This window comes from Tasmannia lanceolata, unplaced genomic scaffold (genome assembly GCF_043159265.1).
Source record: "Tasmannia lanceolata isolate RefF3 unplaced genomic scaffold, GAP_Taslan_0.1 ptg000012l, whole genome shotgun sequence".
Taxonomy (NCBI): domain Eukaryota; kingdom Viridiplantae; phylum Streptophyta; class Magnoliopsida; order Canellales; family Winteraceae; genus Tasmannia; species Tasmannia lanceolata.
In genome coordinates, this window is record NW_027518689.1 from 1,156,192 (window position 1) to 1,173,374 (window position 17,183).

At 41.8% G+C, this 17,183-nt stretch overlaps 1 pseudogene across 3 annotated transcripts; it reads right to left on the minus strand.

Moving 5' to 3' along the window:
• Positions 1–236: 236 nt before the first annotated feature.
• Positions 237–17,183, minus strand: LOC143887522 (uncharacterized; annotated as a pseudogene). Of its 3 annotated transcripts, none has more exons than XR_013254220.1 (3): positions 16,139–17,183; positions 1,169–1,278; positions 237–661 (listed from the first exon to the last, which is right to left on the minus strand). The product of XR_013254220.1 is annotated as an uncharacterized LOC143887522, transcript variant X2 (transcript). The 3 variants fall into 3 exon arrangements; XR_013254221.1 differs by having other exon boundaries at positions 1,169–1,293; XR_013254219.1 differs by lacking the exon at positions 1,169–1,278.

Here is a 17,183-nt window from a genome sequence, read left to right on the forward strand (position 1 = left end):
AGTTCACATTTGCATGAGAGAATGGCCACCTCAGATGAATTAAATGAGAAAAGATAAAATCTGAACTCTGCTAAAAAGTGAGGCTGTGTGGCTGTTCTCTGCTGCAAAAGTGACTCGCGAAATGGCTTTCGGCGAAATTGCCTAGCAAATCCCCAAGTTCAATTACTGTAGTCTAAAATGAAAAAAGAAATCCTATGATTAGAAAGATCTTACATGGTTCAAAAAAAGCATGCTCAAGAAAAAAAGAAACTAAATCAACCACCAATGTACATTAGCCAACCATGTAAAAAGTTCCACATGCAGTTTGTAAAAGCACTAAGATCTATAGCAATCAAAGACCTGAGAAAGTGCCAAAAACTATGAACCAAGCTTCCATGTCCTTTAGTTTCCTAATCTGGAACTGAGGAACATTAGATTCTAAATTGATGAATATTCACCACTTTGATATAAAGTCAGCAATCTAGAGAAAATAAAGAGAGAATATCTTCTCAGTAGATTTTTGTAGCATCATAGAGAAAAGAGTAATCTTCCCACTAATCTCAGGAATCATCAAAGAAGCTCCTATAAGCAAACTCAAATGAACCCAAGAAGCCAATGACACAAGAAACTAGCAAAAGATAGAAGACCCCATGGTACCGCAAAAATGGAATGGAATTTGACCCTGCCCATGAAAAAAATGGTTGAATTGAGCATCTGAATCAAGCATTTGGTTATGTTTAAGTTCTAAACAATGTATGGATAGATAAAATTGAGTGTCAGCTATGCGTAATTAATACGCATTTTGTGATCTGTAAATTTAATAAACAAGTCACAGGAGAAGTTACAAACTATTCCTCTTAAGAGGGACCCAAAAGACAAGACCGTTCATGTTGTGAAATAGTGGAATAGTTCACTTAATGAGTATAGACACGGTTTTCTTAACTTCAACATAGATTGGTAAATGTTCTGGAGGTAAACAAAAAAGACAGCCACATATCAGCCAAGGAAATCACTCTATTGAGTGAATAACAATGAACTTGCAAAGATTATCACACTGAAAAGGTATTGAATTCTTGACAGTCAAAATACTATTTCTCATCTAGATAATCTTTGTTTCATACTCTTTATACTGTGAAAAGGACAGTAGAACGTCACAAAATATAATATGGAGTAAAACATCAAGACTTGCCTCATAAAATTAATCGCTATAAATTATCTCCCTTGTTGCTAAAAGGTAGGATTGCAAGATTAGAAGTAAACGCCACAGCCATAATTCCCATTAAGTCTCCAAGCTAGAATCTGACAGGTAAACACCTTCCAACAAAAATATTAGTATGCCCTTCCACCATTCAATATTCTCATATGCACCATTAGAGCATGGATTAAATGTCAATCTTCACCCATGGTCCTCAAAATTATAAGGGCCCGTCATCAATAGGACCCCCAAAACCATTTGTAAATCTGGTTTTTACAAAAGAATGTTGTATAACAAAAGTAATGAGTACTATTTCGACTTGAACCTCAAATTTGATACAAGAGGTTGCTTCTTCAAAAAGCGGAAGAAAACACCAGTTACATTAGATCAATGAGCACCAAACATCCAGGGCACAAAACCAATCAACATCAGTCAATTGCCACAGAAAGCAGTGAAATAAAAAATAATCAGATGAGCAGCACTCAAGAGGTGTCCAACACGACGTCAATGAGGATTGGAGCATAATGTGAAATTGCAAATGAGTGGCAACAGCACTTGCAAGTAATTGTAAGACGGATAATGCCATCAACCAACTAAAAATAAGACAAGGAAAGATCAAAGCCCACCCACTAAAAATAAGACAAGGAACATCAAATTCTAGGTCCTCGACCAAGGCACAAGCATGGTTGATGTGTCCACTGCATTTCCAACTGCCTCACAAGTCACACACATGCTAGGTCCTCGTACAACTCTTCAGCCACCACCGAGGTTCCCGTCCACAGCCTGCTGGGCCTAGGGTGTTGAAGCATGTCACGGGAAGCCAACCCCTTGAGGTATGAGGGCATCCCAGTGGTTTGGATAGGAGTGCCCACCTGACACTCCGACAACATGACCCTTCCTGACCTTCCTCGCCCTTCTTGTACCACACCACAATGCACCCAAATTCTGCAAATCATTGCTTTTCTCACTTTTCCTGACCTAGGGTGTTGAAGCATGTCACGGGAAGCCAGCCCCTTGAGGTATGAGGGCATCCCAGTAGTTTGGATAGGAGTGCACACCTGACACTCCGACAACTTGACCCTTCCTAACCTTCCTGGCCCTACTCGTACCACAATGCACCCAAATTCTGCAAATCATTGTTTTTCTCACTTTTCCTGACCCAAGGTGTTGAAGCATGTCACGGGAAGCCAACCCCTTGAGGTATGAGGGCATCACAGTAGTTTGGATACGAGTGCTCACCTGACACTCAGACAACTTGACCCTTCCTGACCTTCTTTCCCCTTCTTGTACCACAATGCACCCAAATTCTGCAAATCACTGCTTTCTCACTTTTCCTGGAGTTATCATCCACATCACTGGTTTTATGCCATTCGTCCCTTTGAATTGGCATTGGACACCAACACTTTCATTGGGCACACCTCTGTGCAACACATTTCAATGATGGTTTTGAGAACTCCATCAAACACAACTATGGTTTTTCGTGCCCCCTCCAACACGAAAGATGGTTTCTTGAACTCCAAACATAGAGGGTAGAGCGACCTGAGTGACTGGATCTTCCTTCAAGAAATCCGCAAATTCCCCTTCAACATTCCTGAGCGTTTAGAGCGGTCTTCCAAAATATCACTCTTGCTTGCTTTCGTCCACATAACCCCCAGAATTCCGTCACATTCTCCTTGGACACATCAACCATCACTAATGATCTCCTTGGATACCCGCTGGCCAATTCTCACACTACTTCAATATTCCTCTCTAGGACTTCAAACCGGATTACCTTTGCCCGGAGTAAGCAATCCACACATTTAACCTCTATAATCCCTAGCCCGCCATTTGACCAAGGTAAGCAATTCAGCACATGGGCCTCACTCTTAGACCCTATGGAGTTGCCCTCTGGCAAACATACCCCACCAAAACACTATGCTTCTAGCATAGCTATGTCTTGCAAGGCAACTCAACTCCATCTCATAATGTGTGAGTTCCACGTCTGTCGACCATCGAGTTCAAAAATATGCAAGAACACTTCCATGCCACATGAAAGCACACTTCCCTGCACTTAAAGTACAATGCATGCGGTCGACATGCAGTAAGAGATGCTCTTCACGACCCCCCCTTAAATATTCTAGCATTCATCTCTTTCCACAACACCCCCATACTGCAAGGAATGAAATAGTCCACAATATCCTACTTTTTTCCTCCAAGGGGCCATTTGCCAACACTGCCTGTTCCCCTAGAAAATAGAAGCCCACTTTTGGAAATATATGTCATACTACTAGTAAGAGATGATAGTATCATTACCGAGCAATACAAATAGGATCAGATGGTACCGGAAGTATGGCACAATATAGAGCTTGCTTTACATAACTCTCTAGCCTAGTGCCAGGAAGCAGGATTCTTCCCTGGAGCCTTCGATTCCCGCTTTGGCAACCTTGAGCAGGATTCTTCCCTGGGAGCCTTCGATTTCCGTTTCGCTTCCCGCTTTCGATTCCCGCTCTGGCAACCTTTGCCCTAGTGTTTCTAGACCCGAAGATGGATCAAAAGGCTAGCACTCTAGCCTGCAATGAACGGAGATCTTTGCACAACTCTTCAACCATCACCAAGGTTCCGGCCCAGAACCTGCTAAGCCTGGGGGGTTGAAGCATGTAGTCGCACAATCTCAAAGAAGCAACAAGACGAGGTCACCTTTCTAATACCAGCTGCATCCTCAAGACAATATGAACTACATCGCACCATACCTCTCATCCTTAATTCCTTATAGAATTTACTAATGGAAAATGAAACTAGACTGCGCTTGGAATCTTTTGTCTCATTTTCATCCTTGAACCATATAATTTCATACGAGCTAGGGTGTATCACCATCTTTAGCTGGACCATGATTTGCATTACAATGTTCTCACAATTGCCCTATTACTATCAAATTGCACACTTTTTGTTTGTAGCGCATCGGTTGTGGAAGATGTGTGTAGCCAGTCTTCTTCTACAATCCTAGAAGAAATCATACTTCTTTGGGTGACTAATGCCTCACCATGATCACTCCATGTAAGCTCGTCCTATGTAGTTCACTGTCGTAGACTGGATATCCTGCATCACTTCATCTTCCTCTTCTTCAACTAAGTTTATAAACTTCTTGTTTAAATAAACTAACGATATCTGCCCAAATACAAGGCATTGGAAGCAATTAACAGTACCTCCATACTGATTTGCACAACTAGTTCCCGCTCAAACATATCTAGCTACTGAAGTTGGCAGATTTTCTCTTCAACATTGAGGATTGCTGAAAGAGCTTCATTTGGACTACTCAAGACTTGGAATCCTTACCGTACCTTTGCATGTGCAAACCCTCCAAAAAGGAAAACCGCCTAAGACACCATGCAAACCTAGGGTTCGGGAGCCCTTTATTGGGAACTTTTGGAGCATAAATTAGTTGTAGCTTCAATAAAAAAACAGCGCCACTGTGGACCCCGATCCGAGGACGGTGCCGAGGGACGCGAGATCCCACCTGCAATCCTCTAAGATCTCCACAACGTGAAGGAGAGCTCTGCCAAGGAACTCTCGAAACAGGTGTCACCCTCACAGCATAGCATGAGTGGCGATACAAAACGAATGAGATACATCCTGATCAGGAGCCAGGGCTCGAAACCAAGATGTACCTAAAAAAAACTCAGAGTCGCCATCCATGGACACGCCATGGAACTAAAACAAATGCTCTGTTTGCAATGGATAACCAGAGATACAGAAGGTCCGTGCCTGATGACGAATGGAGAAGGTCCGAAGAGCGCCCCCAATTCGCCCGAATGCGAACACTTGGTCTCTTATGCCATTTTTCATTAACTTCGAAGAAGTTTGGGTAAAAATCATGTGAAATGGGAACAAATATCCCCGAGTGAACGTCTACCTAATCATGCATGACTCGGGGATGAAATAATAAACACACATAAAGTAAGATAAAAGATGTGTCACCTAATGACAGCTAGGTTATGAGTGACAAGCCTAACAGGTGTCTAAGTTCTGGTGGACGAACACACGCAAGCTACAGCTAAAGGTATAGGATCAGTACAAGAGAATAAGAAAACACATCAAAACATGCAATAACAACACAGCAAATCCTAAGACTCTAAATGATTAGCCCGAGTCCTCGGATGGTCTGATGTTCATCCAAAGAAGCCTACGTATCCCCGCCTCCACGAGAATCAAGGCAACGTAGTTCTTCGCACCTATCCTAGACTAGGATGCCTAAGACACCTATACCTCTATCTTAGACTCGATCTAAAAGACCGGACTAGTTCTTAAAGCTTCTTGCGCGATTATTTAAATTCCAAATGGATTGTAGATTTTAGGACACCCTATATGTCCTAGATAAATGCAGGTTAGCCCTAAGCTAATGCAGGTGGTTCCTACAACCTATGTGTAACTAGGCTGTGTGTCCTAAGGAAAACAATGGGATCATTAACGCATCCTAGACCTAGTCATCAGTCGGCGATGTGAATCGCCAACTGACCGGACGGAGGCGCTCATATAACTCTAGGACAAACCCCTAACTCTAAAACAAACACAAACAAGCACACAACAAATCCAAGACAAACTCCTAACTCTAAAACTCTCTATCTAGGACAAACTCCTAACTCTAGAGGAAGATCTTGTTGAAAACAAGGTTTTGAAAAAAAAAGGGTTAAAGCATTTATTTACAAAAGTTTGGCTGGACCTGGGATAAAGATCCCAAGCTGCACTACGTACCTCGTGGAAGAGGATCAAGCCAACGTAGTTCGAAAATCGAACTCGCCTAATACGCTTCTAAAAGAAACACTCAACACTTTAGATTTTTAAAGGTTTTTTATGTTTTTCAAATGTTTTTTGATATTTTTAAAGTTTTCAAATGTTTTTGAGTTTTAAATTTCTAATGTTTTTGGATTTTAAAGCTTTTCCAACGCTCTAAACCTTTAAATGTTTTCAATCTTAAAGGGAACACGCAAGTAGTACCACAAACTAGGGCAAAGCCCTAAAGCAAAAGGGGAAACCCCGAATAAGCAACTAGCGTCTCAAAGAGACGAATCACAACAAGAAAGATAGCGTCCTAAGAACAGAGAAAACAATCTAAGATCCCAAGCAGGGAAAGCTCTATATGACTGAGTGAGTCTCTAATGGAAAAAAAATGATATTAAACACTTCAAAGCCAACCACAAACCCCAATACGGGGACTCCAACGAAATCAGATGATGCCAAAGTAATCATCTGATTTCATATACATATAATATTTCTACAAACCGCCTTGAAATCAAACAGTACTCATGTCGATAACATCGAATAGAGTAGTCATCTGATTTCCTTCTTCAATTAAACAATTTATTTGAATAAAAAGTAAGTATGATAAGCTTTCAAGATAGTCTCACCTGAACAGTCCATTCATCTTCAGAACCTAACTCAAAACTTAACATAAAAGAAGAATGTTAAATTTTCAACAAATTATACAAATGCATGCAATGATATTTCTGATTTTTATAAATTTTGGTGCATAACAGGGGGCATCAACTTGTGCAGATTCAAGTGCAAAAACGGTGAGCCACAAAACACAAAGACGGGCTCCAAGTAACCTTATCATTGCCCAGAGAAGGGTTCTTTTTTTAAAAAAAATGGTTAAAAGAAATCCAAAATGTTGGGTAGGCCTACTAAACAAAAGAGGGGAGTGCTACTTGGATTGAGCGAGTCCCCTAAGGATGGGCTTGGGCTAGCGCCTTCATCGCCCTACATGAACAGATGGGTCTCTTAACTTTAAAACCTCATGCTATACTAGTGATTCGCTAAAATGGAGTCAAATAGGAACACAGATTTTCCTTGAATTATTTAGGGTGGTGCAAGGGACAGACAGATTTGATCAATGACCACTATCACTTTCACTACCCCATGCTGAACATGGCATAAACTAAGCATTCCTTTAAAAACCTTATCAAAGTGAAACCAAAGCAGGTAAAATAAACATTAAAGTGAATAGACCACCAGAAGCTTCTCTTAAGCTCCGTATCAACACCAACTCATCTCACCTTTCCACTTTAAATTGGTCGGATAACAATAACAGATGAAGAACTTGAAAGATCAAAATGAAATAGTAATAAGAGTATCAACTGCCTATGAAGGTTCAAATCACAGCCCTGGATATCACATGATTCCTACTCAAGAAAATAAATTACTTTAAATTTGCAGAATTGCTCCCTCTTTTCTCTGATCCTTCGATATGTCTATGCTCCTCTTTAGCTAACTCCGATCAAGCGTGGGGATGATTACCAGAGAAGATGTAAATGATTAGAAATGGAAAAGGTTTGAGATGATCGGAACTAGATTAAAGTGGAAGTGGGTTTGTAGAGGGTGAGGAATGGAGAGAGGAATTGCGGGAATTGATGGAGCCGATTGGTGGGCGAGTACTTCTTTTGACGAGATCCAAGTTACCAGCAAGCTTCTCTTCTTTTCTCAGATTGAACACAGCAAGAGTGAGGTTCTGAAATGGTGGAGGAGTTGAAATAGTTTAATTTGGGGAAATGAGAAGTGAATGTGGTTTTTTTGTGAGGTAACAACTAAGATAATGAAAATGGGGTCTGTTGGGGTGGAGAAGAATGAAATAGAGGAAAATGGGGACGAGTGGTCTGTTTATAGGGTTTGATTTGGGTTGGAGTGAAGATAGAAGAGGAGGAAAAATGATGGCGAAGGGGGTGGCTATTGGTATTGGCTGTGGTGGTGGTGGAGGGTAGCGGTGGTGGTGGAGATGGCTGGAGAAATGGGGTTTGCCGGAAATGGGTTTTTGGAGCGATGGTAGGATTGGGGGTTTTGGTTGTGGATTACAGAGATAGAAGATGGTTGTGGTTGGAAGAAGGCCAGAGCTCCGGCAAGAGGGCCGGAGGATGAAGGTGGCTCGGATTCCGGTGATGGTGGTCGGATTTAATGGAGGTGGTGACCGGGAGTTGCGGAGAAATGGGTTTTCAAAAGTTTGAAAGACAGAGATGATGATGGCTGAGGAGATGGGTTTCAATGGAGGTGGTGGCTGTTGGTGGTTGGGTGTGGCTTTGATGGAGGCGGCCGGAGATGGGGATGGTGGACGGAGATGGGGAAGAAGAAGAAGAAGAGGAAGAAGAAGAAGAAGGAAAAGGAAGAAGTGGAATGGGAAAATGGAGGTGATGGCCGGTCGGTGGGAGATGGGGGGGGTTTGGCCGGAGGTGATGCCGAGGAAGAAGGTGGCTGCGGCTCCTTTCTCCTCCCCTTTTTTTTTTTTGCAATTTTTCTCCTCCTTTTCTCTCTAAACCCTAACTCGATGGGTTTTAAAGGGAAAATGGTAAATTCGCCTCCCCCACTATTTCATGGACAGCCCCCTCTGCAGATAGCTCACCCCCCCTTATACATTCGAACCACGCCTCTTTCATGGCTCGCCTTATCTGCCATTTCTCGGCAGATTTTGCTGAAACTTTACGGGGACCTCGGTGGGACCCTAAGCCACCTCAGGGTTTAATTTATGATCCCAACTCACTGATTTGACGGGGTTAAGCATAAAACATGGAGGTGCTGGGCACGGTCAAAATGGGGTGTCTACAACCACCATTCAATTAATAGAATAAACAATCAATGATAATCAAAACCAATCATGTTTAACCAAAATTTCTAGCCTTCAAGATATTACATTAATGGGAAAATTCAGCCTAGTAGTTTTGCAAACAGAAGGATCAAACCAGAGAAATTAGATCCATAAACAGTAACAAGAGTCCACCAATCTGTCCATAAAGTGGAATAATGTAAACTGTCAAACTAGGGCCCAAATAAGCTAGGATAAAGGTAGGGGAATCAAAGGTGTGAAGATACGGGGAGGTGGACGGGCTGGCCAAGAAAAAAAGGTTGTGTGTATATATATATATATATATATATATATGAGAAAAGTGTAGCTACACACTCGTGTAGCTAACTTAAAATACAGTGGGCCCCAAATTGTTTGGGTGATGCAAACCATTCATTTGAGGGGCCCTCACATAGATAGGTTGTGGCCAAAAAATCAGCTCCAAAGGATCATCCCAACCCTGCGATTTGTGGAGGCAAAAATGGACGTGTAAAAACCTTCACAAATCTGTCCATTTTTTCCTCCGCAGTTTGAAGGGTTGGGATGATCCTATGGAGCTGATTTTTTGGGCACACCCTATCAATATGAGGGCCTATCAAATGAATGGTTTGGACCACCCAAACAATGTGGGCCCACTGTATTTTAAGCCGTCGGTGTAGCTAAGTTAGCTACACGAGTGTGTTTTCCTCTCTCTCTCTCTCTCTCTCTCTCTCTCTCTCTCTCTCTCTCTCTCTCTCTCTATATATATATATATATATATATATATATATATATATATGTATATATTATTTTTTTTTATTTTTTTGAAAATGGTAGCCAAATTTCATTACAAACAAAAGAGGACCAAGATGGTTAATATAATGATGGAAAAAACAGAAATCAGACCAAAACAAAAACTAGTACAACTCAAGGTGGAAGGGAGTCCAATAAAGCCAATAAAGCCAAATATTCCTTGGAAACTCCAAGCCAACAGAGGGGCCCTTTGTCTCCTCTGCTATTCTGCTGCATCATGGAAATCCTCTCATGTATCCTGAAGGAAACTGTGCATATGGGTCGCCTAACTACTCCATTTTCTAAGGGTAATCTCTCTATATCCCACCTGTTTTATGCTGACAATGTCATGTATTTGCAGATACAACGCAAGCCAATGCAAAGCAGCTTACGGAGTGTTTAATCAGATTCAGGGATTGCACTGGATTCGAAGCAAATATAAGAAAGTCAGAGGTCATCTTTGCTAGATGCAATCAGAGATTTAAAGGGCAGATCAGTAGAATTCTGCAAATGAACGAAGGAATCCTCCCTATGTAATATCTGGGCCTCCCCCTCTCTTCTAAAAGAATTACTAGTGTTGATTGTGCTGGTCTGATCTCTAAAATCCGTGGGAGGATTTCCGCCTGGACCAATAAACTCCTTTCCAGGGTGGGGGGAGTAGAGCTTGTAAAGACTGTTTTAAACTCGTTTAGCATTTATTGGTCTGCGGCATTCAGATTACCAGTTGGAATTTTGAATGAAACTCACAAAAATTTTCGTAATTTTGTATGGGGAGGTGCTTCTCTGACTAGATCATATCACTCGATTAATTGGGATCAGGTATGTTCCCCAAAGGAAGAAGGGGGAATCGGAATTCGTAGCATTCATGAGGTAAGCAGAGCTCTTCAGATGAAATCTTTTTGGAGGGTGCTGAATCGCAAAGGGAGTCCTTGGGCAGATTGGTTCCACTGGAAATATGTCAGGAAAAAAAAAATTGGACGATTAAATCCCTCAACATCCTTCATGGGGTGCAAGGGGCGTGTTCCACATCAGGGAAGAGGCAAAGAAACTCATATGCTACTCCGTTGGTAATGGAGAAGGGATTGATTTCTGGGGCCAACCTTGGCATCCATCGGGAGTGCTAAACCAAAGAACTTTTGATGATACACTAATAAACTCGATCCCAACTACTTCCCCCATCAGTAAGCTTATGGAGGATGGCATCTGGGCTGAAAGCGCAAATAGGATTGAGATGGGAGAACTACATCATCTTATAGACTCGGCTATGATCGATGCTAAAAGTTACCCTGTGTAGATCCCCGAATCAAATGGAAAATTTTCTCTCAAATCTGCATGGAATGAAATAAGAAATCATCGTTTGAAGGTCTTGTGGGCTTCCTCTGTATGGTTCAGAGGGCATGTTCCTAAGCACTCGTTTTCTGTGTGGCAGGCAATTCAGAACAGGCTCGCAACAAGGGACAGATTACTATTCCTTGGTACCTCCAGAGAAACCAATTGTTTACTATGCAATTCAGATAGAGAATCTGTGAATCACTTCTTTTTCCAATGTGCCTTCTCGGCTTGGATATGGAGGTCAATTCTCTGGCGATTTGGTGAGAGACGAAGGCCAAAAAATTCTACTTCTGATGAAGAGGAAAGGATCAGATCCCAATTTACTGGAAGGGACCAATGTGCTACTGCCATTAGAGTAGCTTTCGGTTCTACAATTTATCATATTTGGCGGAGCGCAATGTTCGGCTTCATGGGGAACCACCATCTCATAAACAGATCATTCTTAGAAGAGTGCTTGGTTGTATCAGAAACAGATTCTGTATCTGAAGCTGCCTGATGAGCATTATAACCGAAATTGGAGCTTTGCGAGCAGTTTCAGGTGCCCCCTATGTAGCTCTAAGCATTCTCCTAAAGAATGCTATTGGGTGAAACCGGAGAGGAATATATTCAAGCTAAACTCTGATGCTTCGGTAGCTGAGGGAGGTGCTGGAATCGGGGGAATCATCCGGGATAGCAGTGGAGACCCGATTGGCCTATTTTCTAAATCTGTTGAAGCTAAAACAAATTCACATCTTAGAGATGGAGGCTATTATGCAGGGGCTGAATCTGAGGAAAAAGAAAAATTGCTTGAACATATGGATTGAATCGGATTCCCTGGTTGCAGTTAAGGTGATAAATGGAGATTACGACTGCCCTTGGCGAGCTATTCCCTTGCTAAACAAAATTCGTGATTCCCTGGATAGTTTTGAAGCCTGGTAGGTATCTCCCTCGTGGAGGGAAGCTAATCAACCGGCTGATTTTCTGTCTAAATATGATTGTATTTGTAAGGGGTTGGATATAGACTCTAGAGCTATGCCCCCCGACCTTATTTCCCTTGTTCAGCAAGATGCCATTGGCACTTGCTATTTGCGTGTGTAATTTTGTTGCCTTCTTTCTAATATACTCTGGTCGGGGTCTGCCTTAACCCCAGCTTGCCAATAAATAAAAAAACTCCAAGCCTAGCAAGACTATCAGCCACTGCATTGGCAGACCGTTGCACATGCTGAAAAACAACCATGGAATCTCTCACACAGTCAAACATCTCGTAAAAAAATCTGTCAAATCTCCAAGGATGCTTTTAATCCCATTGAATCATCGGATCACATTCAGTGAATCCCCTTCCACCACTACTTTACTAAATCGCCTTCTAGCTAAAAGGCTCAATCCTTGGTAAACTGCTCTGACCTCAGATTCTGTTGCATCCGCTACTCCCAAAGGACCCGCAAAAGCCCAAATAACCTCTCCCTTATCATTCCTTAGGAATCCCCCTACCCCTGCTGGGCCTGGGTTCTCCAAGGGTTGTGACTATAATTGTGTGGTTCAAAAAAGGTAGCAAAAGGATCTATGATGTAATCGGGTATATGAGGGAAGGCTTACCTTGGTCGCGTGTAGGCTTGGGCCTCGTACCACATCCTATGAGCTTCCAAGAGCTGATAGAGCTATAGTGGCAGCCATGGTCAGCCAATGTGTTATTCTAGCAACCAAGGAATGGAGAAACTGGACAGGAAAGGTTGGGAAAGGTAGGGGACAACAAGTGGCAGCAGCAAAGCAGTAGAAGGTAAGCTAAAACTGTTGTAATTGCAGTCCTAACAGCAAAGGGAAGTCCGGGCAGCAACGATGTGTAAAACAACAGATTTGGTGTAGAGAAGAATGGAGGAAAGTGGGGAGACGGCTGTTGTAATTTTATCGCTCACAATTACAGATATAGCATTATCCAAATAATTGGAAAAAATCTTAAAAATCCAAAAAAATAAAATAAAAAAATTACGCCTCATTTCCCGAATCAAATGTGAATTTGACGAATAATTCATCAAGTTCTTATATATTGTTTCAAAATCTCGTGAGAAATTCAACATTAAAGCTCCTTTTCTTTCGACGTAAAATTTGTTTTATGTTCATTTTTACAGCATAAAACAAATTTTAAGTCCATTTTATGTAGAAAGAAACGGCGCCTAATGGAAAATACATTGTAGCAGAAATAAAACTCACATCCTAATCTCGCAAACACAAGCACGTAACATCCTTCTATGCTTTTTGTTGTGTCTTATACAGAAAAATAAATAAATGTAGTAGATATGCGTTGTAAATAAAAGAAGTGTTTTCTTAGAAAGTTTCTTGGAACTCTTTCGGTATTATCCTAACATTTACCTTGTCGAGTTATTTGTGAAGCCCAACTCTGTAGCTATGCTTACAACTATCCTATGCGTTACGCTTAACTTAAAAATTCACTAGCCCCTTATCGCTCAAAAAAAGGTGTTGGGGGGGGGGGGGGGACTCAGTAGCCCCACAAATGGTCCTCCAAGGCCTCCATCCTGGACTCATAGACAGATCCTTGGATTCTCACCCCTCAATAGTCAAAAGTCAAAAGTCAAAAGTCAAAACCAATCCCCCATTTCTCTCTAATTACCTATTTTCACAAACCTTCCACATCGTCTCCAATTCCATTGGACCAAAAGAACTTGCTTCATCTCCTTCAACCTTCTGAACCCCAACACACCTTCCTTCGAATTGCACCCTTCCTCCTACTTTATCAGAAGATACTTCCTGTAATCGTCATTATCATTCCACAAGATTTCCCTTTGAACTTTCTCAATTCGATATATGACATAAATTGAGCACTAAAATATAGACATAAAGGACATAGACAGAGCCAACTTAATTAGGGTAATCTGCCCACCCAAAGATAGATACAACTTCTTCCACCACAAAAGCTATGTTTCCATCCACTACTAGATTACAAAGCCCTTTTTGAGGTGAATCCCAAATGTGATGACGGAAGACCCACCCTCCCATCCCAAACCCCTGGGAATAAACACCAAAGCTATCAATATGCCCAAGTCCTCTACATTAATCTCCACCACCATCAAATTTGCCAAATAAAGTGGCTTCAAGGCATCTAACAGCATCTTGCAAATGGAAGGTATGCTCCTTCGATGCATCTCTTAGTTATCTAATCTAAAGCCATTGACACGCACTTCTTGATGCTTTCACAGTCAGCCTACTAAGTACCTCATCCACCAAGGTGAACGGGAAAGGAGAAAGTTGATCACCTTGTCGAAGACCTCCTTGCTTTTAAAATAGCTTTTGGCAGAACCATTCAAATGGAGGCATCGTAGGACTTGTGCATGCATAAGAATATATTGGGAGTGTCGTTTCTTTCGAGTCCACGCATTAGGCTAAGAGGCCAGAGGGGATGAATGTACGGAGAGTTGTCCTATCAATGAATAAGATATGCTCGTCAAACTTCCTAGCCTATAATAAAAGTGGTGCGTCTTGTTGATGGTGATATTCAGTTAGACATGGCCTACATTACCAGACAACAATACATGCAAAATAAAGGACTAAGGGTAATTTAATAATGTCGGGAAGAATTCGAAATTGAATTTCAAGATTATTGGTTGTCAATGAGAGTTACGGATAGGTTGATCCCTCCAACTTTTTTTCTAAAACCATGCTTCTACTATGCAACGAAAGCAAATCCAGAAAAAGGTGATTGAGGATTTGATCTTGCCTTGGATTGTCTGGAGAGAAGTTGACATTGCCATAGAGGCTTCACAAGCTACTGCGGGACCCGGAACTTGAGAATACTAGGTCGTGTAGATGGACACAATAGAGAGGCATGCATTAGCAACAAGTGGGCGTTGAGGAGGAAGTATACACCAGAAACTTCATACTTACTTCCCTATGAACTCTACCAGTTTTTTCTTTTCTTAACTTTTTCTTGCAAAAACAACATAGAAGTGCAAAATTTGAAGAATTATGCACAATCTAAACTTCAGAAAGATGAAATGCATGTAATCAATCTAGGTATGACTTTGAAACTATAACCACACAAAAGATGCAAAAATGAATGCGATGGAAAATATGCTATTTAAGAGTCCCTATAACCTCATATAGATACAAAAACTGATTCAAAAATGAGTTTACAAAAACAAAATTGTTGTTAGATTGACTCTAGAGAACACAGACTTCAACAACCATGATCCTATAAAATCTACAACCGCCGGTTATCTAGGACTATAAACTGATTCAATTGAAGCCATGTCCTGGCTATAGTTGAACCAATCTTCTATTGAGGGTGCCGATACCTCTTTAGGTCTTACAATTCCTAGATGCTTCAGGTCATAAAATAGCTTATTCACTTCTTTTTTTCTTTTTGAACAATAAAAAATATCTCATTTACTATGTTTTCTATGTTTTTGAATTGTCGCTAGCTTCAGGTTTGTGCATTCACTTTCTACTTATGATAGCTAACGTGTGACCACACGTCCTAATTTTTTGGGAAATTTGAAATTCAGGAAATTTGCAAAATGGATGACCAGTGTATGAAAATTGCTAACTTTAGCACAACTTTTTCAACACCACAACCTAAAAACATGATCTAGAAATGTGTTTGAACTCTGAACTAACAGTATTTAACTGTGAATTTCTTGTTACATTTTCAAGGTCAAAATGCATCCTAGCTTTGAAACATAAAGGCTGAAGATAACATCAAGGAAATTTTTTTTATTCCTTGTCACTATAGTGTGCTTTTGGAATTATTCAGAAACAATTATAACTTAAACAAATAAATCAATCAATTACAAGCATAAAAATGATGGTAACAAAACAAAATACATAGAAACTCAAGGCAACCAAGTGCTAACCTATGATCATAACATTATAATAAATAAATAAATGCTATTAATTGACTCATACGCAGAAGCAACACAAGCAAAGTATTAATTAACTCATAAGCATAACCAACCCAAACAAACTTCCATAAGCATTCATTAGCTATTGAGAACTTATCAAACCAGATGGTTCTATTTCTCAATCTTTCTACAGAAACCAAGGCCAAAAGGATTGAAAAAAGTTACCATTCAAAAAAAAAAAAAAAGGATTGAAAAAAGTTAGTCATGATGAAGTTTTCCTCAAAAAGTCAAGCCAATCCAAATTTAACAACATAAAAAGCCTACCATCCACATTCTTCAAAGAGCATCACTACAAACCTAGATAAAAAGAAACCCACAAGATAAAAAAAACATTTACGAAAAAGATATTAATTCATGCCCAATAGCATATTATACCAAAACATATACCAAATCATTCAGATCACTCCTAGTCCGCTACTGCTGATTCTGCTGCTGTTGCTGAGGATTTGGCGGTGGTGGCATACCAGGGCGAGGTGGCCCATAAACAGGAACAGACCCACCCGGCGGAGGAGGCATACCCGGCCTAGGCGGAGGCGGAGCCACCATACCCGGCCTAGGCGGTGGCGGCGGGCCCCTCATCATCTGAGGAGGCGGACCCATAGGCCGCTGCCCATACTGCGGTGGTGGCCCAGGGAAAGCCGGCGGGCCCCCACCAGGCCTCACCGCAAATTGCATACCCATTGGCGGAGGCGGCATGCCCCGACCCATACCAGGCGGAACCTGCCCAGGAAATCCGGGCATCTGCCCGAGCGGAGGAGGACGAACTACCGGCGCCGGAGGATAAGTCATAGGCGGCGCAGACAGCTGAGGACGAGCCAATTGAGGCTGCATCATACCAGGGGACGGCCCACCAACGCCTCGGACAGGGCCCGCAAGGCCAGGCTGAGCTTGAACAAGAGGCGCAGTAGGGATACCACGGCCTGCAGCACGGCCGAGGCCAGGGCCGGAGATTGCGGCTGCTCCGGCAGCTTTGGCGCGAGATTCTTCAGGAGGCGGAGGGCCTTCGACAGTCATGGAGATTACCTCTTCGCCACGGAGGAGGACTAACCCTAGGGTTCGGCGTTCTTCACGTTCTTCGTTTTTTTTGCCTTTGGCAGGTGGGAGGCGGCGAAATTCTTCGCAATCGCCTAGGACGAGGTTCATGTGGCGATCGAAGGCCATGAATTTTCCTATGAGTTGGCGACCGTCTTGGATCGTGACTCTCATTCTGTAGTTGATGTATTGGAGCATTTTCGAGCTTTTTGACATCGACATTTTTGAAGCAGATAGGTTTTTTCTTCCTCTTGATTTGGGTTTTTTTAGGGTTTGGATTCTGTCTCACGCGGGATCGAGATTTATGAGAGTTAGGGTTTTGAGAGGGAGGTTTGTTTCGAAGGGTTTTGGAGGGGTTTTGGGGACAAAAGAAGTCTTCTACTTTGTTTTATTTGCAAAA